At 41.9% G+C, this 27,124-nt stretch overlaps 1 protein-coding gene and 1 pseudogene across 1 annotated transcript in view; both read left to right on the plus strand.

Annotated features, from left to right (window-relative positions):
- The window catches only part of KCND3 (potassium voltage-gated channel subfamily D member 3), a 950,457-nt gene that overhangs the window by 182,139 nt on the left and 741,194 nt on the right, over positions 1–27,124 (plus strand). The gene's annotated exons all lie outside the window — the stretch shown is intronic.
- Positions 17,505–17,874, plus strand: LOC147712670 (large ribosomal subunit protein eL31 pseudogene; annotated as a pseudogene).

A 27,124-nucleotide genomic window follows, 5' to 3' on the forward strand; every position in this document is an offset into this window, starting at 1 on the left:
TTGTTTTTTCCTAACCCATTGCTGGTTCTGGGTCAGGCAAAGGTAGAAGAGTATTCCAATGGGCCGCTGGCAGATCAGAAAAATAACAGCCAGATGTTTTAACTATTTTTATCCATTTTGCCTTGGCGTGCACCAGGTTACGTGATCTCAGTTTGCAGGCCAAAATTTCAATTTCCACTTCGCTTTGAAAATGTTTAGGCCCCGTATTATATAGTGACCTGTGTGTATGGCAAAGGAGCTTGAAGCTGGCTCTTTTCCTTACTGGCAGCCATTGTAGGGTTGCCAGACAGGCTGAAGTGAGCTATATCTGGGCATATTACAGATCAGCTTGGCAGCCATGTTCTGGATTACCACTGAATAATCCGAGCACTCAAATAATATAAAATATTCATCAATGTCCAAACAAGGTAGATGAGTAGTAAATCCACTTTAATCCATGAATGAGTGAATGGGTAGACAATCCCAGGAGATCTTCACATCAGGTGTCGATTTGCATACAAACAACAGAATTGCTTCCAACAATAATACAATTGTATATCCATCATGGGAAAATCAGCCAACATGTGTTTTGTCATTAGACAAGTAGTACAATGACTTTATCAGGGCTAAAAATTCAATAAATGAAAATAATCAATCCCACCTACACAAAAAAACAAATTGTACTAAAGAAAATTGGATAGAAGCCATCACACCCCCAAAGTGTCATAGATCCGAAAAAGTAAGTGATCAGTCTAAAGATATATATATATGTCGATATATATATATGTGTATTCCTGTAAGAAATTCATGCGTTGACAGAATACCCACCCAAGGGAAAAAGTGCACTACATAACAGTGATGAGCAACAAAACAGAAAAGTGAAAATGAGAGAAGAGCACATGAAATGAAAGCGTGCCACATTCCGTTGTATAAAAAGGGGTGGCACCACCGGTGCCAGATCCAAAAACAATGTGTTACAGCAAACAAATGATGGACGGAATGCTGACAATGCAAACATTCTCCCACAGTCAAAAGATCTGGGTTACATCCATCGTTCTTTTGCCCACTACGCCACCCCAGTTCCGACCCAGCCATATGCAAATCAGTCTTGACCCTGTGCTTCATGGGTACAGTCCAGACTAAACTGCTAGGCCAGGTCCTCCTTGGACAGGAAACAAGCATCCTGGGACTGGTTTCAGGGTATGTCACCCTTCTTCAGCCAGGCTAGCTTGAATCCAGTGGCACAGTGAGAAAGGACCCACGTCTGGGCATACCTATCCCACTTAGGGCAAAAAGTGTTACAGCAAACAAATGACGGGCGGAAAGCTGACAATGCAAATATTCTCCCCCAGTCAAGAGATCTGAGTTGAATCCATTGCATTTTTGCCCACTACGCCACCCCAGTTTGGACCCAGCCATATGCAAATCAGTCTTGACCCTGTGCCTCATGGGAACAGTCCAGACTGAACTCCCAGGCCAGGTCCTCCTTGGACTGAAAACAAGCATCCTGGGACCGGTGGTGAGCAAAAGAATGATGTATTTAACCCAGATCCTTGTGACTGGAGGGGAATGCTTGCATTGTCCAACATTCTGTCCATCAATAGTTTCTTTTGCATATATCGCCTTAAGTAGGAAGGGTATACCCAGAGGTGGGTCCCCTGTTCACTACACCACTGGATTCAAGCTAGCCTGGCTGATGAAGTGTGATGCCCTGAAACCGGTCCCAGGATGCTTGTTTCCAGTCCATGGAGGACCTGGCTTGGCAGTTCGGGCTGGACTGTTCCACAAATAACAGGGTCAAGACTGATTTGCATATCGCTGGATCCAAACCGGGGTGGTGTGGTGAGCAAACAAATGATGGATTTAACCCAGATCTATCTGACTGGAGGTGAATGCTTGCATTGTCCAGCATTCCGTCCATCAATTGTTTCTTTTGCATATGATCCAAAAACAAGGCAGTGCGTATACTTGCAAATATCTGTACTGAATAGCGACAAGCATCAAATAGATGAGAATTATTAATCCGGCTGGTTTCTGATCAACCAACTATGTGAGACAGTGTCAAAAGCCATTGACAGTTCAAATAGGATCAGAGCCGTGGCTTTGCTCTGATCAACCACTGACCTGAAAAAAGCCAAAAGGGTAGTCTCCGTGTTATTTCGTGCTCAAAAGCTCTTTTGAGAGGAATCAAGCAGATTGTTACTTTCTAAAAAGTTAGTTAGCTCTCCATTCACTAATTTTTCCAGTATCGTGGACGTGAATGGAGGCAAAGATATAAGACAGCAGTTGGCAAGCAGGGAAACATCCATTCCTGGCTTCTTGGCCAAATATAATAAAAACAGACCCTCTTCCGTCCATCTCTAGATGTCCTTTAGTTAAGATGTAAAGAAACATTCTTCCCCTGATTGTATCATAAAAAACACATTTGAGGGGGAAGTGGTGAAAATCCTTCTTCCAGCCGCAGGTGCAATTGGCTGATGAGACCTGGTTTCGTTTCTTTGAGAGACTCCTAATGGGAAAGCACTGTTTCTTGCCAAGGAAAATGACCCTCTGGGATTTGGTCAAAACATAAGGTATGACTGTACATATTGCGATGCATCAAAACTGTGAGACGGGCCCTCTGGTTTGAAGTTGTCTAGGCTGGAACATCTTTCCATGAGTTGATGTTTGATGAAATGATTCTTTGTAGTCGTGTTAATGCTTCTTGAGGGTGTGTAACTCAGACTTGGATTGCTGAGATCTAGAATGAGACTGAGTAGTAGGCCTTCTCTATCCCATGAGAGAGAACTTCTGGTTTAGTATGAAACGAGAAGTGTTCCTTTCAGGCTTTGCGAGCAAGATAATAATTTACAGTTGACTTACAATGTTTTAGCTCATTCTTCACGGAAGGCATTTGGTATCTGTCCAGGATGGGGCAGTATCTGATGTAGGATTCCAGGTCCACAAATGAGAAGCCAATAGGATACATTAACATGGACTTCCAAAATGTCCCTTTGTGGGGCGTCTTGGCTGTGCTACAAAAAAGGAGGGAGTGACCCCAATTCCCAAGAGAGGGGGTACCACAGGTAAATCAAACACAAAACTCTCTTGGATGGAAAGTTTGGTATTCCCTACAATAATCCTTATTTATCTATAGAATACTACCACAATCATGCACACTCACTTATAGACCCCCAGACCCCGCTAGTCAAGCACAACATATACGAAATGTGGCAAAGAAATACATAAAAAGGTTCTTTATTATAAATTCAATGTCTGTATAAAATTCATGAAATAAAACACTTCCAATACAGTAGCGATTAAATTAAAAACAAAACACTATAATCATAAAGGCTACGAGAGACCAGAACTTTCCAGTGTAAACGATTAATCACATCAATAATAGGTTGTTTCCTATGGAATTCATATTACTATTTGCGAGGGTGTCCACAGCCCACTATATTATATTGGACCCCCACACATTCCTTGGATACAACCAATTTATGTAGACAAAGGCGTGGATGCGTTTCAGTGATGTTATTCTTATTAAAACCACCTTCTTCAAGACAACATGTACTTTACAGTCTCTCGTGTACAGTTTCCTATAGACACAAAGATATAAATAACAGAGTAAACAACAGCATATTAAAAGTGCTACTAATCTATACAATATATGACCTCATCACACTGAAAAGAACAACTTCCCACCCATGTATTTCAATGGTGACAATCCATAGTACCACAGTTCATATCACAACAGGTTCCTTTAACATATATATCCCCCCCTGAGTAATACGCAATCAGTTCCCACAATGATATGTACAATCATAGATCTATTCCCTGACTACAGTGTCACCACACTATGTTGTTTTTGTAATTGGCCACCAGGGTCTAGAAACTTGCGTACATCCACTCCAGATCCATATATACCGAGCTAACAACTAGCCTACACACCTACAATCACATTGTTATTCGAGGTGTCTTATAACCCATCTAGAATGCTCACAGGATGGACTGACGTAGTAGTGTCCTCCACTCAGTATGGGCGGGGCTCCCTTGGGCTCCAAACGCCAATTTTATGCGTTCCCACTTCAAAAGTACAGCAAGGTTACATCGCACTCTAAGGTCCATTTTCTGTTTATTAAAAAAACATTTCAGCCCCATTTGTTGTAAATAACCTACATGTGCAATAATTCAGCACTCCTGTTTTAAGCTATTTCAATTTTCTCCACCGTTTTGTTCCTATGTTGCAGTCCTATAGGGTTAAACACGAATCTGCCTCCCACTCACAGACAGTGACGATAAACACACCAATGAACTCACCGTAGTGTGTATCAGAGTGTGCACTTTGTGTGAGAATTTGTGCTAATTTTGTTGGACCGGTTAAAATCGATGTGGTCCCAAGGCGTCCCCACAGGAAGTCGCACCTATGGGTAGGCAACATAATGATTAATGTATTCGCTCCCCATGTCGCTAGATTAAAGGTGCCCATCCCTTTATGGGCACTCTAACTACTCCTAGGATTTTGGTCCAAATAGATGACGGCAACGTTGGTTCTGCATTCAATAAAATGCACAAACCCACAATACATTCAGGCTCCACCCCTCTAGATAGTCACCCAATCCTTCGGTGTTTATGGCGTCTTAAAACTCTCCCTCCATCGCAGAACCGAATGGTCGATAAAGAAACAAGCTTAGGTTGTGCCATGGGGTCGTGCCCCTTATCCGGATATTGGGGGTCTTTTAAACACTCATGGGCATATGATAAAAGGACACGCTAATTAAGTGGCGTCCGACGATCTTACTGAGTGGAGCTTTCCCTAATGTGACAGACGGCTCCCACCCTCTCTACAACCCTCTATCTCGACGGGCCCCAGGTCTCGCACTGCTGACATCAACCATATTGTTTACCTGGCGCTGGGGTTGTAAATGTTGTGCTTGACTAGCGGGGTCTGGGGGTCCATAAGTGAGTGTGCATGATTGTGGTAGTGTGCTACTATCATTGCCACACAGTTCCACACTGTAGGCTAATTAGCTACCAGCCTTTGCTTGTACAATTCCATCAATGTAGCATGAAAACGGATTTTATATGAGCAAGCAAATCTAAGTAGAGAGTTTAGTGAGGTTTCAGATTACTGCTTACTTATTTTGGTGTGTGTATCCCGTATTACGTTGTCTGGTTGGGTCAAGTAAGAGACCTTTATGATAACATTTGATCTCTATCCTGTAATCTAGTTCATGACACAGACTGGATCATGGTTGATCCCAAGGTTCTCCTTTCATCCCAGTGTTTATCTTTTGTTGAGCTTAAGTCTAAGAGCGCTGCATTTCCGTGCTCATTCTCCTTTAAATGATCACATTAACAATTATCTCGCCACCACTAGCGTGGAAACAGGAGTCACTGTTTCTTAATCTTGTTCAGTCACAAATCTGTCTACACTAGAAAATTGTCAATGTGTATTTGCCTCCTGCTTAATTTTAGTGACTTTCTCCTCCAGCTTCTGTAGTTAAGCCTTCTGGCAGCACTTCTTCCTGTTTGCATTACACATCCCTTTCACTTAAGATTCTGTTTAGACAGAACAAGTGATTACTGCATACGAATCGAGTAAGGATTTCACCCTCACCAGGAAAGGGGACATAGTATGACTCAAAGCAAACAGAAAAATTGCATCCCTTGCCCCTTGATAATAGTACCCCAAAATATCATGTCTTGCACAATATCAACAATGATGAAATTCCAGGTTCCACCTGGAAATCAATAGTAAACTACTACAGCTGAGGGCCCCTTCATTAAGAAACTCTTCTAGTATGTGTGTTCACAGCTTGAAACCTTTCCATAAATGTGTGTGAAGTAATTAACAGGTTTGTTCCTACATTGACTAAATGAACCCAAGCCGGGCCACATCTCCCAGTACTATAATGTTTTCTAGCACCCGTACTCCTTGCATGATACAGCATAGGTACTGTTCCGAGAGTTGCATTAATTACATAGCAGTACTGTCACTACACCCCATACCGTGAACCTGCCTCTGTCCGATAACTCTTAACATCCTTGGCTAAACCTTACTGAACACCCCCTCCTAGTTCTCAATGATCCTGCATGAGCAATCATGTCCCAAATACGTGTATTCCAAATAAACATCTAACAACACCACACTCATTTCAAAATAACAGTATACCAGGGCAACGTACTATAACAGGACACACATATTAGACTGCATGCTCCCTGTTTACCCCCAAATCGCAAAGACACCTTCAAGAATGTGAAATTATTCACAACTGAAACAGCTACATCAATACATTTAACAATTTACTCTCTCTAGACTATATCATAAAAGTAATCTTCCTTCCAATTATAATAGGTTGGATTAATACATAAATAACCCAAATATTTATGATTAGCACTAGAAACTAACACTGGCCCCACATAGTAGTGTGCTATAGCAAGGTGCTTCAACCTCTCGCATAGGGTAGTAAGTGCTATGTATACCCACAATACAATAACATACAATAGATGCATCATTAGCTTAATGCATCTCAACATTAGAGCTTGTCCTGTAGGTACTTGACTAGAAATTAATGGGATAGGCGAGTGGCTTTCACTTTTGAATATGAAACAAAGAGGAGGAAGAAAAATACAGTACAATTGATATATTTATTTTTGTACAAACATCAATCAAAAGTGATTTTCCTCTGATACATGAAACATTTTTACTTATATAATAAACTAACTTGCTTATATAGTGTTTTATTCCATACATTTGAAGTGTCTGAACTTTACACATAACAAGTATGACCCTCACTGATTGTAATACTACTGATGAAAGACTGAGTTGGCCTCACCGACATTCTAACCTGGAGATCCCTGAACATTTCAGAGGTGATTGTTCGACTCACTGAACCCTCATTCATATGTTTATGAGGTCAATACTACAACCCACCTTAAAACCGATTTTTTTGCATACCAATTGGAAAGAGTTTAAGCTTCTGTCAGGTAAAGTGACCCTGCCTCGTACAAGAGAATGTGATGAGAGACCCCAGATTCGCCACTATCTCTCAATTATTAACTGACCCGGAGATTAAATGGGCCCCTTAAAAGTGTTGGGGGGTCCTGAAGGGTTTCGGGGCTGAAGATACTTCTGTTACAACTCTGTGCGTGTGCTGTAAGAATGGAAAGTCCTTACCCATGTTTCTCTCCCCCCCAAAAATCTAGCTTTCGGGAAGATGCTGAAAACACACAAGGATGTCCCTGGGGAGAAGTTGAAAACGCTGCCAGACTTCCTGGGGATTGGGTCTGTTAGCTTGAAGGACGTGCTGCGTGAGGAACCTTCTTTCCCAGCAAGCTCACTGAAGCCGGAGAAGCTGCACATGGCGCTGTGCGCTTGAGAAGGACTTGGGTTGTGTTTCCCCTCTGAGAGTCATCGCATTGACACCGAGACCGAGCGCCTGCTCACTTGACTAAGTACTTTTGACACTGGATGAGTAGCCATTGATTCCAACAGATTCCACTGTATCTATTCGGCACCCTGTTTAATTACAATGTGCATGGTGGCCATAATCGAGTGCTTCTTTGTAGTTAGAAAGAAGCCAGGATCCAGAGATAGGAAGGTGCTTCTATTACTAAATTTCGTCCCTTGCTCGATTGCGTGGACTAGGCTTCACGGAGGCCTGTGGTTCATCGAGGTGACCCCTGCATTGGCTTGATGTGGAGGTGCTTGCCATGGTGCCCTCCTGACTCCAAGCCGGGCCGGCGCATTTTAATTGCAGCAGGAGTACCTCAAACATGAGATGCGGAGACAACAGTTATCCATGTGTGCCGCGTGCCTGAGAGCAGATCCTGAAACCAGGCTGTGATGCTGTGACTAGAAAAGTGTGAAAAGTCACACTGCACATTTTATTCTTGCACAGCCGCAGCTCGAGGCGCAGGAGCTGAAGTGATTTGCCGGAGTGGCAGGGCTAAGAGAGGTTTCCAGAACCCAGGTTCAGCCGCCAGGCTACGTCACCCCTTCCCTCTACATGAGGGACGTTTTAAACAGACACTGGGCCCTTTTAATTGTATAAAGCCCCCACACGCTCTGTGCCTAGCAAAAACGACACAGAAAGATGGCGGGACTCGCATGAGTGAATAAAAAAAAACACATCCAACTTGAATGTATTTAGCTAGAATTCTTTTAGTTTGTGATGTGCTGCGTCAAAAGCGGCATTCTCTTAGGCCGCATCCAGATGTCTGCTTCCGTGTAATAAGAAAAAAATGGGCTCTTATTTTTTCCCAATATGCCTGCGCTGATTACACGTTAAAGGCATATGGTGAGTTTTTTTCTTCAATGTTACCGGAGGCGTAGAAAAACAGTGCTATAAATATCTCTGTTACAGAATGATTTCTGATTAGTAACTCCGAGGGGTGGCTCTGCGCCGTACCTGAGTTATTCTATGATCTACATTAACATAACAGGTGCTGGATTTATAACAGCAACATACATGAGATAACATAAGAGCAACCGGTTTGGGCTTCCTGTCAATCTGATTAACCTTATAACGCAGTGACATATCAGCTCTTCTGGAAAATGAACGTTCACAGCAGATAACGGCTTCAAGAGATGATATTCCCCATGGCTTGAAACGCAAACGTGGCCGTTTAAAGGCAGCGCGCTTCGCCTGGTGTGCACATGGCACAATGCGCCATTAACACCCGCCCCCGCGCTTTGCATTATTCGATCCTTCGGGCCAGAACCATTTTTTTAGTTGCAGTTTTATAGCGATTGGACTGGAGCCACGTGGGCGGCAGAAAGCTCTCTATAAGAACAGTTAAATGAGTAAGCTCTTCAGGTTCATGACTTTGGATTTATTGATGATAGGCTTCTTTTGTTGGCAGTTTACAATTAATCTCGATAAACTGCAGTGTTCTGATCTCTTAAGTAAACGTAGCCTCGAAACAATGGGATGACAGCGTCCAGACAGACCTGCCCAGCATCACCCCCTGCACGAGCTGTCGAAAGCAGGGCAATCCAGGACAACTCCACATGTGTGGCGACCCAGGCTGTTCACATACATTCTATGCACAGTGAACACGTATAGCCGCCTTTAATGGCCCCAGGTAAGAAAAGTATGGAAGCAGGACCTGGTGGTGTGTGTCCCTCAACATCAGCTTCAGTGTGAGCCCCCAAATTTCCAACGCACAGGAGATGGGAATCTTGTGGAGCCACTAACGTCCCTAAGAGCAGCCTAGGATTTTGTAAAGTATAAAGAATAAGTTTGCTTTTAAATATCAGAAAGTGGCTTCCTGCATTATATTGAAATCTATGAGAAGGATCTTGGTGTTTGAAGGATCACTACATCAAGCCAAACTTTGAATAACACTTACTTGGCTTCCTAAGCAATTTTTATGCATTGGCTGGACCTGTAAGAAGAAGTTGCATGGTTGGAATCAGAATTTGGACTGACATTGTATTGAGTTAATTTAAATGTAGATTTTTTTTGACTTCCTAAGAACTCTCTTTTTACATATATTTGTTCATTTGAATTGATGTTTTTTGAGCAGTAGAACCATTAGAAGGTTGAGTGCGATTGTGTTTATGCTACAGAAATTATGCCTGTGCGGCTGAGTAGAGCCATTACTGCTCTTGTTGGATGCATGTGGGCCAGGATAGTCCAGCCACTTATGATGGGCATTTGCCCTATTGATGTACGAGGCACTGTTCTATGTATGGGAGTCTAAGGCCCTCACACTAGATGCTCAGGTGACCATGTTTGGAATCTGGCTCCCAGTAATTACTGACACTGTGTGGTACAGTAATTGCTGAGTATGGGATGCCCTCCCACTTCGGGAGGTTGACTCTCGAAGTAAAGGCTAGTTGTCGTAGCCATGGTCCATCACACAAAACTACACAGACTCCATTACTTTGGGATAACTCTCAATCTCCTATTATGCACCTGCTCTCTCAACTTTAACAGCTCACACAGCTGTAATACAGTCACAGGTATTGTGTCAAAGAGAGTGCATGTCGGTATATTTCTACCATTCCATCAAAGGGTGCGTGTCACTGATTGGATCCTAAATTACAAGAGACGGTATGACTTACGCTCTTCCCCACTGCCGTTTATTTAGCTGATGAAGAGATGTGTACAGGTATTTTTCCAGATGTTATTTGGATGAAGATTTCCACTGTATTAAATGAATTGCCGCGGGGGTGGTTTCAGTCTTTTAACTAAAATAAGGGATACATAGAAAATGTATTCTCCCATCAAGAGTAGCAAGTGTTTTTTTCTATGTACACGGTCATGTCATATGGATGGATGTACATGGAAAGTTAATAGTAGGGTTCTTCTGGGCGTGCACACATGACACTTTAATCAAGTGTTTTGAGGTGTGTGTTTTGTGTTAATTTGTATAGAGCTGATTTGGCCAAAAGGCATGGTTCATGGGAGCGCTGTGGATATTGCAATTACAGAATATAATAATTATTGGTAAGGGGAGTCAACACACTAATGGGTTTGTCTACAGACCCCGTAAAGGTGAGAGGGTCAGGACACCGTATCTAGTATGAAAAGCATGACATCGGTCCATTGAGAATAAAGTGAGTAAGCTGTCAATTAGTGAATTCACAGCAGGGGTTACGGAGTACCACGTGACTAGAAAGGCAAAAACACATGTGCAAGCTGTAAATGCCCTTCTTCAGAATTGAAGCTTGCATACGCCGCACCGTGCTAGGAAGCATTACCGAAGGCAGCTTACACCAGTAGGCTTTATGACTTATTCTTCTATTCTCTTTTTTTAATGTGAAACATTCTGCTCATACACAAAATTAAATATCTATAATGTGTATCAGAACCTTTAGGATCATATTCTATTTTAAAGGATAAATGCCAACAGAAATCATTTCTGCAAAGACTATACGAAAACTGAAACAATGACATCCAATCTACTTTCAATTTTGCATGATTTCCAGTGGTGTGAGTGTATAGTGGATGCCGAATTTATAGTATGCAGGAATACTTTTGTAAGTGAAAGATTTATCTAATGTTCCTTTTCGTCTGTTTACATTGGTTTTCAATATATTTGACTGCTGATGTGTTTCTGCTCCGCAATGATTATTTGAACAGTTACTGATGCGGAATACCATACAGCAAACATATGCCTTCTGTGTCAATAACATCTCTGAAAACAAAGGACAAAGATCAATTTCAACCATCTTTTCACATGGCCCTACTCTCACTTTGACATTTCTTCAAGTAAGAGAAGCATGGCAAGAACCACCCATTAATTACCGTTTTCTTGGGATTTTGGTTTGCAACATCTGTTGGGTTACAATTGTTTCCCTTGTTGTTTCATGGTTATTTGAAATGTAAGTAGACCTATGAGAACCTCTTCACCATAGGACGGTGGTTCTATGTCCTCCCTGCACGTCATAGCATGATTACTGAAAAGCTGTCCCTCAGTATAGACAGATGAAGTTTAGTGGGCTAATGCAGGGTGTGTAGCTGTTGCCTTAGATACAGTGGCATACTTTAACTGGCATTGTGGCACTTATGTACTTCATACACTTTTCCTATAACTTGACTAAAGCTTAAGAGCAGACATTTTCTGGGGGTGCATGGTTAAGTTTGCACTGCATACGCCCCATACATATTGAAACATAGACAACCATCAATTGTGTAGCACATCCTGGTGGTACTGCTTAATTCATGCCGTTGGTTGCAAGTGCCAGGCACTGGCACTCATTTTTCTGGACCGGAATTAGCCATTATCATTGGACTTTGACCCAGAGCAAAAGGCAAAAAGAGACAAAGGAAAAGAAGAGAAAGAAAGGAAAACAGTGACAAAAGGGTAAAGCAAAGATGAAAAAGAACCCAAAAGTGTGTGATAAATAGGAAGGAAGTGTAGGCCGGTGTAAGAAAGAGGCATGAGATGAATTCAAGATGAAGCCATCTTGGTATTTGGCAGCCCTGGCTTTTAGCAGTTCATCAGTGTTGGCAGAGAGTGTCTATAAAAACTTTGGGCCCCTGTATGTTTTTTTTTAAAAATTAAACACTGACTGGTGCTGTAGAGCTACCACAAGTTTGAGGTCCTGCACTTCGCTGTTCATTGACTGGCCTACCTATTATTAACCATTCCAATTACTTTTCAATCTAGGCAAAACTATAGTGGCTTTCTCTCTTCTTCTTTCTTATAAAGAATATGGGCCCGATGTAGGTCGCCAATTACCGGTCCGTAACGGCCGATTTCGGCCGTTACCGACCGGTATTTGGGATTTGACATGTAGGTAGGCTTAATTTACAAAATCAGTATATTTACTGATTCGGTAAATTTACCGATTCTGTAAAATACTGAATCGGTAAATTTACCGAATCGGTAAATACAGATGTAGATGGCACTGAAAACAGTGCCACTGGCCATTACCGATTCGTTATTTACCAAGTAATACTATTACATGGTAAATAACGAATTCCAGTGTACATGCAATCTGTGCATGTACACCTGTGCCATGTGGCACACAGACATGCCCTAAGGGCATGTCTGTGTGTCACATGGCACACAAGGCAAAATCAGGGGTGCAACAGGGTGTCAAAGTGACACCCTGTCACCCTTGCAAAATCGGTAATTTTACCGAATCGGTATTTACCGATTCGGTAATTGACATTGATTCCTCTGGGCTGTGCGATTACCCAATCGGTAAATACCGATTCGGTAATTACCGAATCATACAGATTCAGTAAAAATTACCGAATTTTTACCTACATCTGATTTACCGAATCTAGAATACCGAATCGGTAAAATTCGGTATTCTAGAGTCGGTAAATCAGATTTACCTACGGATCTATGACAGAATATCGACTACAAAAATATCGACCTACAAGAATATCGAGTCAACAATATCGAGGGCAAAAATATCGACATCCTATCTACAACATGGTAAGTACAAAAATATCGAAAAAATAATATCGTTGTAAAAAATATCGATGTTAAAAATATCGATTTTTTTTAAAATATATATAAATGTAAAAGTAAGTATATAACACTAATAAATAAAATAAACATATTTAAAAGTATCTAATAATGTTTAAAATTAATAAATAAAAATATATACAGTAAAGATATAATATATATGTACTAAACAATAAGTATTAATAATTAATTTACTAAAAATACCCCTTTACCCAAAAACTGAAAACTGACCCTGAACCCTAAAAATACCCCTTTACCCAAGAACTGAAAACTGACCCTGAACCCTAAAAATACCCCTTTACCCAAGAACTGAAAACTGACCCTGAACCCTAAAAATACCCCTTTACCCAAAAACTGAAAACTGACCCTGAACCCTAAAAATACCCCTTTACCCATGAACTGAAAACTGACCCTGAACCCTAAAAATACCCCTTTCCCCATGAACTGAAAACTGACCCTGAACCCTAAAAATACCCCTTTACCCATGAACTGAAAACTGACCCTGAACCCTAAAAATACCCCTTTACCCAAAAACTGAAAACTGACCCTGAACCCTAAAAATACCCCTTTACCCATGAACTGAAAACTGACCCTGAACGCTAAAAATACCCCTTTACCCATGAACTGAAAACTGACCCTGAACACTAAAAATACCCATTTACCCATGAACTGAAAACTGACCCTGAACCCTAAAAATACCCCTTTACCCAAAAACAGAAAACTGACCCTGAACCCTAAAAATACCCCTTTACCCATGAACTGAAAACTGACCCTGAACACTAAAAATACCCCTTTACCCATGAACTGAAAACTGACCCTGAACCCTAAAAATACCCCTTTACCCAAAAACTGAAAACTGACCCTGAACCCTAAAAATACCCCTTTACCCATGAACTGAAAACTGACCCTGAACACTAAAAATACCCCTTTACCCATGAACTGAAAACTGACCCTGAACCCTAAAAATACCCCTTTACCCAAAAACTGAAAACTGACCCTGAACCCTAAAAACACCCCTTTACCCAAAAACTGAAAACTGCCCCTAAACACTCAAAATACCCCTTTACCCAAAAACCCAAAAATGACCCTGAACCCTAAAAATACTCCTTAACCCAAAATTACATAATATTATTTAATTAGCAATTAATAATTAATTAACAATAACAATAAAGTAAATATATTAGCACATAAGCTGTAATTAATATAATTTAATAATTATTATCATTTTTCCCCAATTAATTAATTAACAGTAACTAAAAATTATATATAAATAAATTACTCTAATAATGTAATTAACTAACTAATATTATTTAATTACCAATTAATTACTAATTTAAAATATGTACCAAATTATATTAATTAATTAACTAATTAATATTAATTATTTGCCAATTAATTAGTTATAAATATTTAAAAACATATATTAATTAATTAATTATTATTAAATTACTCCCCACCCTATTCCCCTATAAACCCACATCCCGCTACAGAAAATATATATCAATTAATCAATTAATTATTTCCCAATTAATCAATATTAATTAGCAAATAATTATAATTAATTAATTAATCCTACTAATTATTAATCAACTTACCATAATTAAATTACTTCCCACCCTATTCCCCTATAAACCCACAACCCGCTCCGGTACTAAAACATCAAATTTACTTATAAATTTCTATATTATTATAGAAAATGTATACACATATAATAGTAATTATTTTAAATACTTAAATTAAACATATAACACATACATAATAAAAAACTATAAAATAATACAAATATCGATATTAGTGTCATCGAAATTATTAACATCGATATATATGCTATCGATATTACTAACTTCGATATTACTTACATCGATATTAAGTATTTCGATATTACTTACCTTGGGTCGATATTCTGTCCTACGATATTCTTGCCTTCGATATTATGCTCCTTCGATATTACAGACTCGATATTATGGTAAGTCGATATTTACAACTCGATATTTTGACTGTCTACCTTTACCTACATCTGGGCCTATATGCCTTGCCTTTGTAATAGGAGTGTGCCAGATTCAATGCATCCTTGCATCCATTTTAGACATTATGATGCATTGCATGCAAAAAATATAGCATAAAAAAGCCAGCCACTTGCGTTTTGGTCGTTTACATTTTTCTAGTGTGCTTGGGCTAAATTTTTGCCACAAACTGCGTGTAATTGCACAATGTGACACTATAGCATCATTTTGTCATATTTGTATAACATGCATAACGTCAAAATAGTAAAATTACAAAAGATTTCGCCGGCGTTACAGAAATTTCGCCTGTGCCTAGTTTTAGGACTAGCAGTGTCCACATTTAACAGCATACTTTGAAAACTTGTTGAAAGTTGCAAATGAAATGACACTTGTACGTAACAAAGAAGCCCGGGGTGAATGAAACAACCCAGCAAGGCTTCCCGGGTCATTTCATTAACTCTTGAGAGGTATTAATGTGAAAGGGATGCGTCGTATTTCTCACAGCCTCGCTGCCGTTTGTGCTTTTGAACTTGGAACCAGAGCCCTTCGCATTCAACATAAAATAAACATATTGTGGAAAATATGCAAATGAAGTGAGAGAAAACTGCTCAGTTAAAAAATAAACAAGCTGCTCGAGATGAAATGAGCAGGAAAGGTTGTGCCACTGTTTTACTTCCGACTAAATGTGTATTCAGCTTTTCGAACATTCTGCCGGCTACGGAATGTAATGATACCTATGTAATTATATTTTTATGATTGCTCTTAAACCTATATGCTTTTCTCTGTGATAATGGACTCTGCGAAGCAGAATTTTAATGTCTGTGAACCTGGAGAATGATTTGCTTGGGGCTAATTGTCTCTCTGCCAGCCTGTTCGCGGCCAGATTTCTCACAGGTCTCTGCTTCAGGGATGTAATGCAGCGTCCTGCGGGGCAGGGGCCCCCCAACCATTCAAGGGGTTGTTATTCAGCCTAAAGCCAATTAATATCTATGAGATATAGAAGACTGGAGGGGCCCTCGTCGCATTCTGCAGGTCTAGCCTTATGCCACTGCTTTGGGGTGCGAAGCAAGGTACCGAATTTGTGAGTACAAAATATGTCGCTACAATTCTGGAAGGTGGCATTTGAAAGAGGGGGAATAAAATGTGGCCAAACATTCATAGCGCACCCACTCAAAGTAGGGGAGTTTTTTTTTTCACAAAATGAAAGAGGTCTGCTCTCTACTACTCCTCCTGTGAGTAAGAGCACCATCCACAGCGAATAAGGCAGTTGCCCCTCCGGGCGGCTCTCTGGCTCCCCACGCAACCTTTGTTTCGCGATATGTAGACAATTGTCCTCCTAGTGGTGTTCCAAGCCTTTTTATTTGTTCATTTCTTCTTTCTGTTAGTGTACATAATCAGTCTTGTGCAAGTTTCATATTTCCTCGCGAGTGCAAGTTGACACTTAAATTAATGTTCCATTTTCTCCTGTGTTCATTGTCAAATCGTTTGCCTTGTAACTTTGAAATTAGGTGAATGTCGACAATCTTTTGTTTCTCGGACTAACGTACAAGGGGTAGTACCGATTTTAGCTTGAAAACCACAAAGGGGAAAGCTTAATGAAGTTGGGATTTCATTGTATTATTTGTGGCATTTAGTGGCGGTTAGCTCATGAAAACTGCAGCAGTTTCTCGCTTATCCCCTTCTATCATTGAGTTGTACAAGGGCCAAATGTTATAGTGCCTAAAGTGGGTTTGTGAGCTCCTTTGCCCTGATCCAACCAGGAGCAGAGTTGGACGCCTCAATCAGCCTGGGCTGGACGTCTAATGAAGGATGCTTGTGGACAATGCTTAATTTGAGCTGGTGGCTTCTTGTGGTCGGCACAGCACTTCATTGTTGGCACTGGCACTTAATTGTTGACACCAGCACTTAATTGTTGACACCGGCACCTATGACAACTGCCACATGGTGGCGCTTTTTGTATAATTTAGAGATCAACAGAACAGAAATTGTTTATTAATTCAGTATGCATTAAAAACAATTTATACCTGCTGCTCCAGCTATTTTACAGCTTTGGGAACCTGGAATAGTCTGAATTATCACACTCGTAGCAGTGTGCTGGTTAGTAGCTGTGTAGATACTGTCATTGGCAAAGCTGGCAGTGACAATGGGTGTTGAAAGCTGCTGAGGCCTCTTGAACTGAGCCCCGGCACTTATTTTTTTACAAATTATGCACTGCTTGTGGAAATCCCTTGGCGGCCTTGCACACTACGAGCATTAGCAGTGCGTTGGTGTAACAAGAGGTCAGTATGAGGAATGGGTGAAAAATTCTGCTCCGTCGGAGGAGTTCCTGGAGTTTTGGCCACTCCACATTCCACATTACGCTTTTATCTCTGAGTTCCGGCAAACCTCTGCCAGGTGGCCGAGTTTTTTCTCATGCACGGCTCACCAACAGTAAGCTGGCAAGTGAGAATTAGAATATTGGTGTCCCCTAGCATGATCTTTGGGTGCAAGGAGGGCACCTGGCAAGATTTTCTCAACACGGACGGGCGCGAGCGCTCGGTCCCATTCGCAGTGAGGATGCTGCTGCTTAAGTAGAAACTCCATCATTGACTCTGCTTCGATATGGTTCCTGCTAAGAAAGGGGGTGGGAAGAAGAAAGGCAGCTCTGCCATCAAAGAGGTGGCTACCAGGGAATACACCACAAACGAATCCATGAAGTTGGCTTCAAATGGCGTGCGCCTCGTGCTCTGAAAGCAATTCGTAAATTTGCAGTTAAGGAAATGTGAACTTCAGATGTGCGGTGCATAGACACCAGGCTAAACAAAGCAGTTTGGGCTAAAGGAATCAGGAATGTTCCATGCCGCATACGTGTGCGCCTATCAGGAAACGCAGTGAGGATGAAGATTCACCCAATAAGCAATGCACATTTGACATTTATGTACCGGTCACCACATTTAAAGGTCCTCAGACAGTCAACGTTGATGAAAACTAAAGTTATCCTGTGTTGAAATAAAATATCAGAGTAGAAACTCTACTCAAGAGGCAGCAAAGAAGGAGCACCCTCTGGCACACTGCGTGGTGCAGTTCGCGATGACTTTGTGGTGTGGAACAAGCTCCTGCCAGTAAAAAATCAGCATGAGCAGTGCAACATGCTGATTTCCACCCATTCGTGAAACTACGTGTATTCTCGCAGCATTTTCATGTAACTCAGCAAAATTCCATGGAGTGCATCTTTGCGAGTCCCACCCACCCCTAGTCAGTGTGTGTTTAATAAGTAAACAGGAGCGGCAGCGCCAAAAGTGATGTGAGTACGTTTTTTTTTATCTTTAATGATGCTAGTGAGACAGTATGTGAACAACCCTAATGAGGAGGTCCCAAAACAGCAGGAAAGTGGCCCAAAGCCTTTATTGCAGCCAGAGACACAGAGGTAAAAGCAAGTCAACCCCCTGCATGCAGCACAATGCAAAGCACTGACAATGCTCAATAGAGCACAGACACAGCGCTGTCTTAAGGGGGAACCTAAATTCATGCCTCCCCACAAGCAGATTGTGGAGGGAGCACTAGGTTTCCCATACCTCTAGAAATACATAGGGGCAGATTTATGTTAACTGGCGCATCCCGAGGGATGCGCCAGTTAACATGCGCCACAGTGCGCTACAGCTGCGCCACCCATGGTGCGCCGCATTTATAATGCGGCGCACCATGGTGCAAAAACGGCACAGATGCGTGACGCATCTGTGCCGGAAATGTGTCGCATTGCTGCAGCTCCAGCAAGGCTCGGGGGTGCCCCATTTTAACAATGCTGCATCAAGACCTACGCCTGCTTCAAGCAGGCGCAGGCTTTTGACGCAGCATTGGCTTAAAAGTGACTGAGTGAAATCTCATAGATTTCACTCAGCCACTTTTACAAGGCGCACCTGCCCCGGAACGCCCACCCTGCGCCGGAAAGCCCACAAGCAGCGCAGGGCTTTACAACGTGACGCATCTGCCTAGATGCGTCACGTTGTAAATCGTTCGTAGGGATGCGCCACTTTTACGCCGCCTTGCGTGACGCAACAGCGGCGTAAACGTGGCGCAAGGGCCTCATAAATCTGCCCCATAGAGCTTAGGCCCAAAGGGAGCTTGCCCTACGCCCCTGGCCTAGACACAGGATGCACATAAACATCTGCTCTCCAGTTTCAGTGCCTTCCAAGTACTTATTTGGCTATTTCTCATATCAACCTAATTGATGAGAACATGTAGATATTGCTGTTGGCATAACATTTCAGAGAGGGAAAATAATTCAAATGCACTCGTTGTTTTCCTGTTTACCTCAAGGCAAACACAGAGAAAAATGCATCTGTCTTGCCAAAGTAGTGTAAACCAGCTGTAATGGCTGCATAATCCAGCATTTCCGTTTGATAACATGAGTAGGTTGTGTGTTTGTGTAGCGATAGTGGAAATAAACGGTACAGTTTCGCCTTGGTGCGCATGTCTACTTTCTGGGGGCGTTGCAGACATGAAAGCATTTTACTCAAGGAAAATAACAACACTGATGGAAACTAATAAGCATGCACACCAGGCCCTTCGGGAAATGCGTTCGATAAACGTGTTTAATGTTTGTCAGAGCTTATTTGTGTCCAGACTGAAGGTCACAGGGGCGAATTGAGACAGGGCCTACTCCTCCTTTTATCCTTCTGAGCTAAATAAACTAGGCACCATCTACTGAAGTAAGAATAATACCTGTTACAATGCTGTTTTGCATGCGCTTTTCAAATAAAAAAGCAAATACTTTGTGTGCAGTGAAGGTGTAACTCAATATTAATGTGAAAATTATCCTACAAAAAATCAATAACTATTGTAGCACTTATTTATTATTTTGTTTATATATTTCATTGATTTATAAAGTGTATGCAGTGGCGTAGCTGGGGGGAATGGTGGGGGTGGACTGCCCCATGCGGCACACATTTTGGCGACTCTAACCTGCAGCAGACGCGGCCGCAAGAATCGGCAGCACCCCTCAAACCCCGCCCCCCACTATTCCCTGCTACCATCGTGGCAGCATAATCGCCAGTCCCCCGCTCTTCGATCAGGCTGCCACGGGCAGCAAACGCAGGGGCTGCCACGAGCGGGTTAAGGCCTAGCTATGCCACTGAGTGTATGGCTAAATATCAAGACCTTCTGCTCTATATTCAGATCCCTATTTAATTCGGAAAGTTTGAAAGAGGCACAGAGTGCCCTAGCTCTGAACCAATGAAATGATGAAGAGAGTAGTCAACTGTTCCCTATCCAATATGGAGACAAATAGCCCAAGAAGATGGAGGCATGCTTTTATACACTGATGATTTGGTAGAACAAATATGAAACAGTGGATTGGCTGAAAGGAATATCTTACATTGTCTGCTTAGGAGCGAAAGACTGTGGCCCACCCACGTAAGATAACACAACCCTAGCCAAAGACTGTGCACTTTAGAAAGGTACATGCATCTCATCTGCAGCTATTCAAAGTTGTTTACTCCTCACTGCAATCCAGTCCATGCTGCTAGGATCATGTCACAGGTGGATGCCTTTTCACAAGCTTATTGCAACGAAGGAGCAAACATTGAAATCCCCCTGTGTTGGCCTTCACGTCTTCCATAGCACAAGGCCAAAGGGTGTCTTGGGGACAGTTCCTCACCACAAGTAAAGCTGAGCCTGGACCCTCCATAAGAACCCTATGCCCTTTAATCTAAGAAAAAACACACAATGTACTATAGAAGAACAGAACCTACAATAACAACATCTCTACCATTAAATGTGTTTTTCCTGAAGGTGTGGTACATCCAGATGCAGCTTCTCGCCAGAACAGGTTACATTCTTATGCAATTAAAATTGCCTTCTATAGTCAAGTATTAATACTTTATAGGATGGCGCACGGCAATGCAAACAACTTACTGGCAATTCTTATTTTGGACATTTGTACGACATTAAGATAAGGGTTCAAAATTGGGTCATTCATTAAAAAAAAAAAAAAAACAGAATTAGAGCAACAAAAGTTTGCCCATATTCTGGGTCTCACTTGATGTTACACCTGATTTAAAAGAAGAACCCGTTTCCATTGGGTAGCCGTGTATGTGGACACTTGTGGTGTAACTCCCTAGCTGTAAAATATGGCTGGTTGAGCACATGAGGTGTACGCCCCTTTCCACTATGATGATAGAAATACCCTTGTATTTAAGACACTACCTCAGTAAAATGCCATTGTCTCTTGCCAATAGTTCTGGAGTCTGCATAACCAGTACCCACATCTCTCAGATACGATTATAGAACCTGAAGAAATCGCCCATCAACTCTGACGGCCTCTCCGCTTAGGCGGAGGAGCATCACCCGATTGCCTTGAACCAGTGTAAGAAAGGAAAAATATAATGCCGTAATGTTATGATCATTTTATTTTGTTCCTCTGCAGCAGCTTTATGTGAAGGGGCGGGTCTGCTCAGCTCGCAGGGCAGGAGAGGAGTGGTAGCACCCTTCTAAGTGCGCAGTGACTGTTTGGCCAGCCCACGCGGGCCAACCAAATAGTCATTGCACACTTTGCATGTTCCCCATGCAGGGTGCATTACAGCTTGTATGAAGAACATGCCCAGGCCCCCAGTCTCTGGCTGAACGCTGAACCACAGTGCTTAGATCAATCACAACGCTGCATTGCAGCGTTGTGATTGGTCAGGGGAGCTTGGGTGCTTAGTGATGTGATTGGTCAGGGGAGCCTGGCTGCCTGCTTCCTGTTCTGAGGAAAGACGACAGAGAGACGCGCCGGTTAGGTACATTTTTAAAAAAACATGTATTATCCGAATACCCCCTCCCCCCCCTCCCACACTTACCGGGGGTGCCGGCCGCCAGCGACGGCTCGTGGAGGGAGTTACGGTGGGGCAGGAGGGCGGGGAGGGGAAGGGGCAGGGCGGAGGTTGCTAAAAACCGGCATATGGATAATTGCAGGTAAGTAAACAATTTAATTAATAAAACGAATTTCGTAGCTCGCACTGCATTGCATTTTGCGATGCAAGGCGCACTACGAAATTCGTTTTATTAATTACATTGTTTACTTACCTGCAATTATCCATATGCCGGTTTTTAGCAACCTCCGCCCTGCCCCTCCCCCTCCCCGCCCTCCTGCCCCACCGTAACTCCCTCCACGAGCCGTCGCTGCCGGCCGCTACTGGAAGTTCAGATTGTACCATTAAGTTAGGGTGATAGATTAAGGTTTCAGGGCTTATGTCAAATGAACTGCAAAATGTTGATTACAAAAGGGCACCAGTATGGCGTTTACTTAAATGTAAAAAAAATGGTCGGTTTCAAATTTTTGAATTCTGCTCACTTCATGTCTGATTTATGCCGCTCTAGGACCAGAGACAGTTGTGCTGCGTAAGGTCTATTTTCACCACATCAGTACAAACCCGAGCTTTGCAAGTTCACGTCAGTGCAATGTTGACAAAACCGTTTATCTTTCTGACATAGATAAAATTAATGTGAATTGAAAACTGGAAATGCAATGTGTACTTGGCTTGTAAAGTGAATTTGCATGGTATTATATAAAACAACGTGCGTCGGCCATAGCCAATCGAAATAAAATGCTACTAGGGGTTTTATGCTATAACTATCTGGCTGAGAGCTCTGTGGATGTATGGAAACACAAAATGTTTTATTTTTTTAAACCAAATGTTCACTGTGAAAAGAAAAAGCGTGCTCCTAAATTTTACGAGTCGCACAAAACAATATCACTTTAGCCTTCAGCCATCAGCAGCCGCTTCCTTTGATGGGTGGAATACCGTAACATGAGATAAACATTAGAATCCCTTAAATTAAATCTTGCTGAAAGAAACTGTTCCGTTTCATATGACTTTCTTTCCTACATCTATTTGTGAGACATCTTTCCATTTTCAAGAAGAAATGAGAAAATTGAAACGGCTGCAATAACGTAGACGTCAAATCTTGAACTCATGATCTCGAGATAGGTTAACAGAAATGTGTGGTGCAGTTTGAACAGATGTTTCCCAACCACTCAGTGCTTTCTCCTCCAACCAATCAATCCTTTTATTGAAATATTGGTAGGATCGTTGAAGAAAGTCTAAGCAGGGGCTGTAAAATTCTGACGCAAACTACAATCCCAGTGCTACTCCGAAATTAAAACAATTGCAGCACTTTCATTGTGTACTCAGGAGCATATGTAAATTCATACAATATTCGAGCTATGCAGGCGTTTACTTTACTCATTAAAGATTTACTCTGGTGCAAAGTCATGCAAAGTATCACAAGGGTATTTACTTTCTAGCGCCTACAAATATTTTGTGCTGGAAAGGTTCCCTTTTCTCAGGGTAGCTAGTACTTTGGGCTGTTTTGCGTTACGTTGTATCACTTTGTGTCAAAAAGTAATGCGCTAACTTGGAAGGATTAAGGAAAACGCACCTAGTTATTGAGGCTACACCCAATCTACTAGGATAGCAAGACTGGGCTTTCCATACAAATAACACCTTTTTAAACAGGTGGTAAATTTGAATGTGGCAAATTTGTAAAATTTACTTTGCATAATTATGCAAAATTTCAGAATAACGGTGTAAAACTATGCATAATTATGTAAAATTATAATCCATCATTTTGCACTACAGTTTGGTACACAATCTGTGCTATTTTTTCATGTGAGGGCGCATTTCACACTAAATATTAGTGCAAAAAAACCAACTGCTGTGGACAACAGCTGCTCACATTCTTGTTGTTCGCATTGTTCCCATGCTATAATTTGCCGTGAATGGATGGCATATTTACTCTACACGGCATAATGGTGTAATTATGGAGAATTTTACACAACAAGCGTAACACAAAACCCCCTAAATTACACCAGCGTATACATGTATGCATGCATTGGTATGTGTATAGTACAAACCTAGCTATAAAGCAAAGGAGAGCTGTATATTGCATAACAGGTTAGAGGATCATCTATGAAATCATGTACATCAAGCGGGAATTATAAATATACTTTTTTGCACATGTTTTTTTAGACACATTAATTGGTTTGCCCAGAAACACAGGGTGCTGAGACAAGTGAGTAGGCCGGGATTCCAATCTGGGTCCCCAGGTTCCTAAGGAGACAACTATGATTGCTAGGCCACATCTTCTCCCTTAAAGTTTTGGCCTTGTCTAATGCAGGCAAGTCGCACATTGTATGTGTTCTACTGAGAACAGCACGCATCTAACGTGTGGCAAGCATCAAAGCATGCCTATGCATAGGAATTTATACTGGAAGGATATGCTTCCAGTACAAATCTTATGCTAGGCAGGCACATTCACTTCTGCATCTTCGTGCAGGCAGCTATTTTTTAATGCGTGAAGGTAATGGTTAGTAGCAGCACATCATTTTAATAAATGTGACTCTACACTGCTTTCTCCCCCTTACGCAACGCAGAGCAGCAACTTTGGTTTCTGTGCCTCGTTGCACCAAGAGAATTATACATATGTGCCTATGTATTGCTATAACAATGGAATGGCCGCCTCATGTAATATTAGTCTATCTCTTCAGATGCAAGCAGTCCTACAGAATACAGAGGCTGATTCAAAGTAGGTTTAGCTGCAAATGAGAGGCATTTTCAAGTGGGGTTAACCTATTTTCCACTATGCATACAGTGAGATAAGTACCTTTCGTGGATAGTTGCTGGGTGGCCCTGTTCTCAGTGAGGCACCTAAATCAATAAGACCACATCAAAAGTGTTTGAATATGTAAGATATGACTTGCAGCCAGATAGTTTAAAGGCTGACTGACCATAAGATCTCTCTCAATATAATAATGCATACCTCAATTGTACTTTTATTTTAGCAAATTCTGAAAAATGAAAGTCTGCATCATGCATGCTTCAAATGTTGCTTAGTCTGGTCATGACCAACTCAGGCTTGTCATCTCGTCTCACATGCACCAACGTCAACTGAACTTGATTTATCAAATTTATCAAATTCAGAAGAATGAAAACATGGTTTATCCTGCCCTGCAGATTTCACACAAAGATCTGTCAGCTTCCATATCTTACTGAGATGTCCTACTGCACGGAGGAAACCCCTATATAAAAATGCATTTGCATAAACAAAGCGGCAGGCACCGCCCGGTGCTTGCCGCTTTGTTTATGCAAATGAAGGGGGGTACCACAGGTTCCCCCCCCGTGTGCAACCCCCACCCCTCCTTCACACTGGGGGCCCACAGGGGGCCCCCAGAGTGAAGACCGTATGCCTTTCCGTGACGGCATTGCTGCCACGGAAAGGCATTAGAAAAAGGCATCCTAATATGGCAGGCGGTGTCTGACAGACACCACCATCATAGAAACCCTTTTCCACTCTGGTCGCCTTGCGACCGGGGCGGAAAAGTGGCGGACGGTCTTTCCGTCCGCCGCGGTCCCCCCGCCATTCTAATATGGCGGGGGGGAATTCTGGAGAGGATGTCGGGCGTATTGCCCCCACCAGGCTGGCGGTGGCTCCTAATGGGCCCCTGAGTTTTTCCATCACCCCACCTTTTTCCTCCCGCAGCTTTGTTCTCACTTTTAAGGTATCTTTTGAGTGTTCTTTTACTAATTCACTTATCGTTACAACATGCATCAGCGGCAATCCACACATCGATCAATGCATATTTATTGAAAAGCTCACTTACTTGGGAATCCAGGGGCATGCATTAGATCAGAGCTGGTTTATCTGAAAAGACCGAACAGCAGAGGTAATATTGCAGAGGTGATATAAGACCATCCTTCAGAAGGATTGATAATTGGTATTGCTGTACTGCCATCTTCCTACTTCCTTTGATAAGGTTATTCACAGTTTTGTCTTCAAATGTCTTAACCTTACAGACCACACACAACACATTCACATTATTTTCAGATATGAATAAAAAGAGATTATTGCCATGTTTTCAGGTGATAGTCATGAGCGAGTGGTGTAAATGGGAGACGTTACTTTGTACTAAAGCAGGTATTAAGATGGTGGAAGCTTCAGTGCAACGTAACCTGAAAACCATCTGGTCCTCTAATGAATAGAGTGTGGCCTTGCTGTCATTTGCAAAAGTAAGGAATCAGGGAGTAAATCAGTCCATGCTACATGGATTTCAAATGTGGTGCAGCTAATTCCACCTCGGTGTCCTCCAGAAATTTTTGAATTTCTGTTTCTTGCTCAGAGAGTAAAGGAATAGATAAAAATTGAGTGTCCATCTTGAGCTTAAACAAACCTTTACACGCCTGTAATTTTCAGACAGCGGGCTGTCTTTGGCATAATGTGTGTTCCATCTGCTTTAGGAGAAATTGTTGAAGTGAGTGCACTGCGGTGCTGTAGAATGTCTTTAACAAAAAAAGAGTCTCTACTCTGAAATCTGAACCTCCCCACACCTTCCCATACTTTGCCTTGAGAATATTGATATACTATGGACATTGCCGCTGATTAACCTCTGTATGGCTTAGGTTTGCCAGAGCTAGAGGCCTGTTAGTTGAGTCATACAGTTTATCTTAAAACGGAGGCTGGCTGCCACTGGGAGCAAATTAAGTGACTAATGACAACATGAGGCAGGATCACATCTAAGTAGACCAAGGACCGCACTAACGTCTGCACTCCGACCTCATTGTAGCTGGCGTATCAGCAATAACGAAGTCCAGCCTATAGGTAATTACAGTAGTCCACATGACAATTTGTAATGGGTCCTACCAATAACGTTCTATTATAAAAGAGAGACAGATAGAGCAGATGTTATTCAGTGGCAGAAAAAGACTACTATGGACGGACTTGTTTTGTGAAGCCAAGGATGTATTTGATCTTCTAAAATAAAGTGCAAGAGCTGTAATGGAGTCAGATTAATGTATGGCAAGGAACTATCTGCATTAGATGTTGCATGTACCCTGGACTCTTGAGAATGCTCACTGACAGGACATGAATGAATATTAGACAATACTAGAGACATCAGTGACCATTGAGGCCCTCCACTCTTCAAGTTACTCATGTTAGAAAAAAGGCCCTAGTCTAGCTTGTTAAGTGCAGCAGATGGCCATTAGGGGGCCTTTGAGATGAAGCTTCATGCTCTTAAGACAGTGCTATAATCCACCATGTCAAAGCTGCGACAGATACAACAAAACCAGGATTGTGTGCCTTTGACCATTAACAAAATAATAGTTTGCTGCAGTCAATAAAACGGTTGCTCTTCTTAATATCTCATAATACGAGATCAGTAGTCTTATGAAAAACACAGCAGAGGTGGTGCCATCACTTCCTCCTTC

This window comes from Lissotriton vulgaris, chromosome 5 (assembly GCF_964263255.1).
Source record: "Lissotriton vulgaris chromosome 5, aLisVul1.2, whole genome shotgun sequence".
Lineage (NCBI taxonomy): Eukaryota > Metazoa > Chordata > Amphibia > Caudata > Salamandridae > Lissotriton > Lissotriton vulgaris.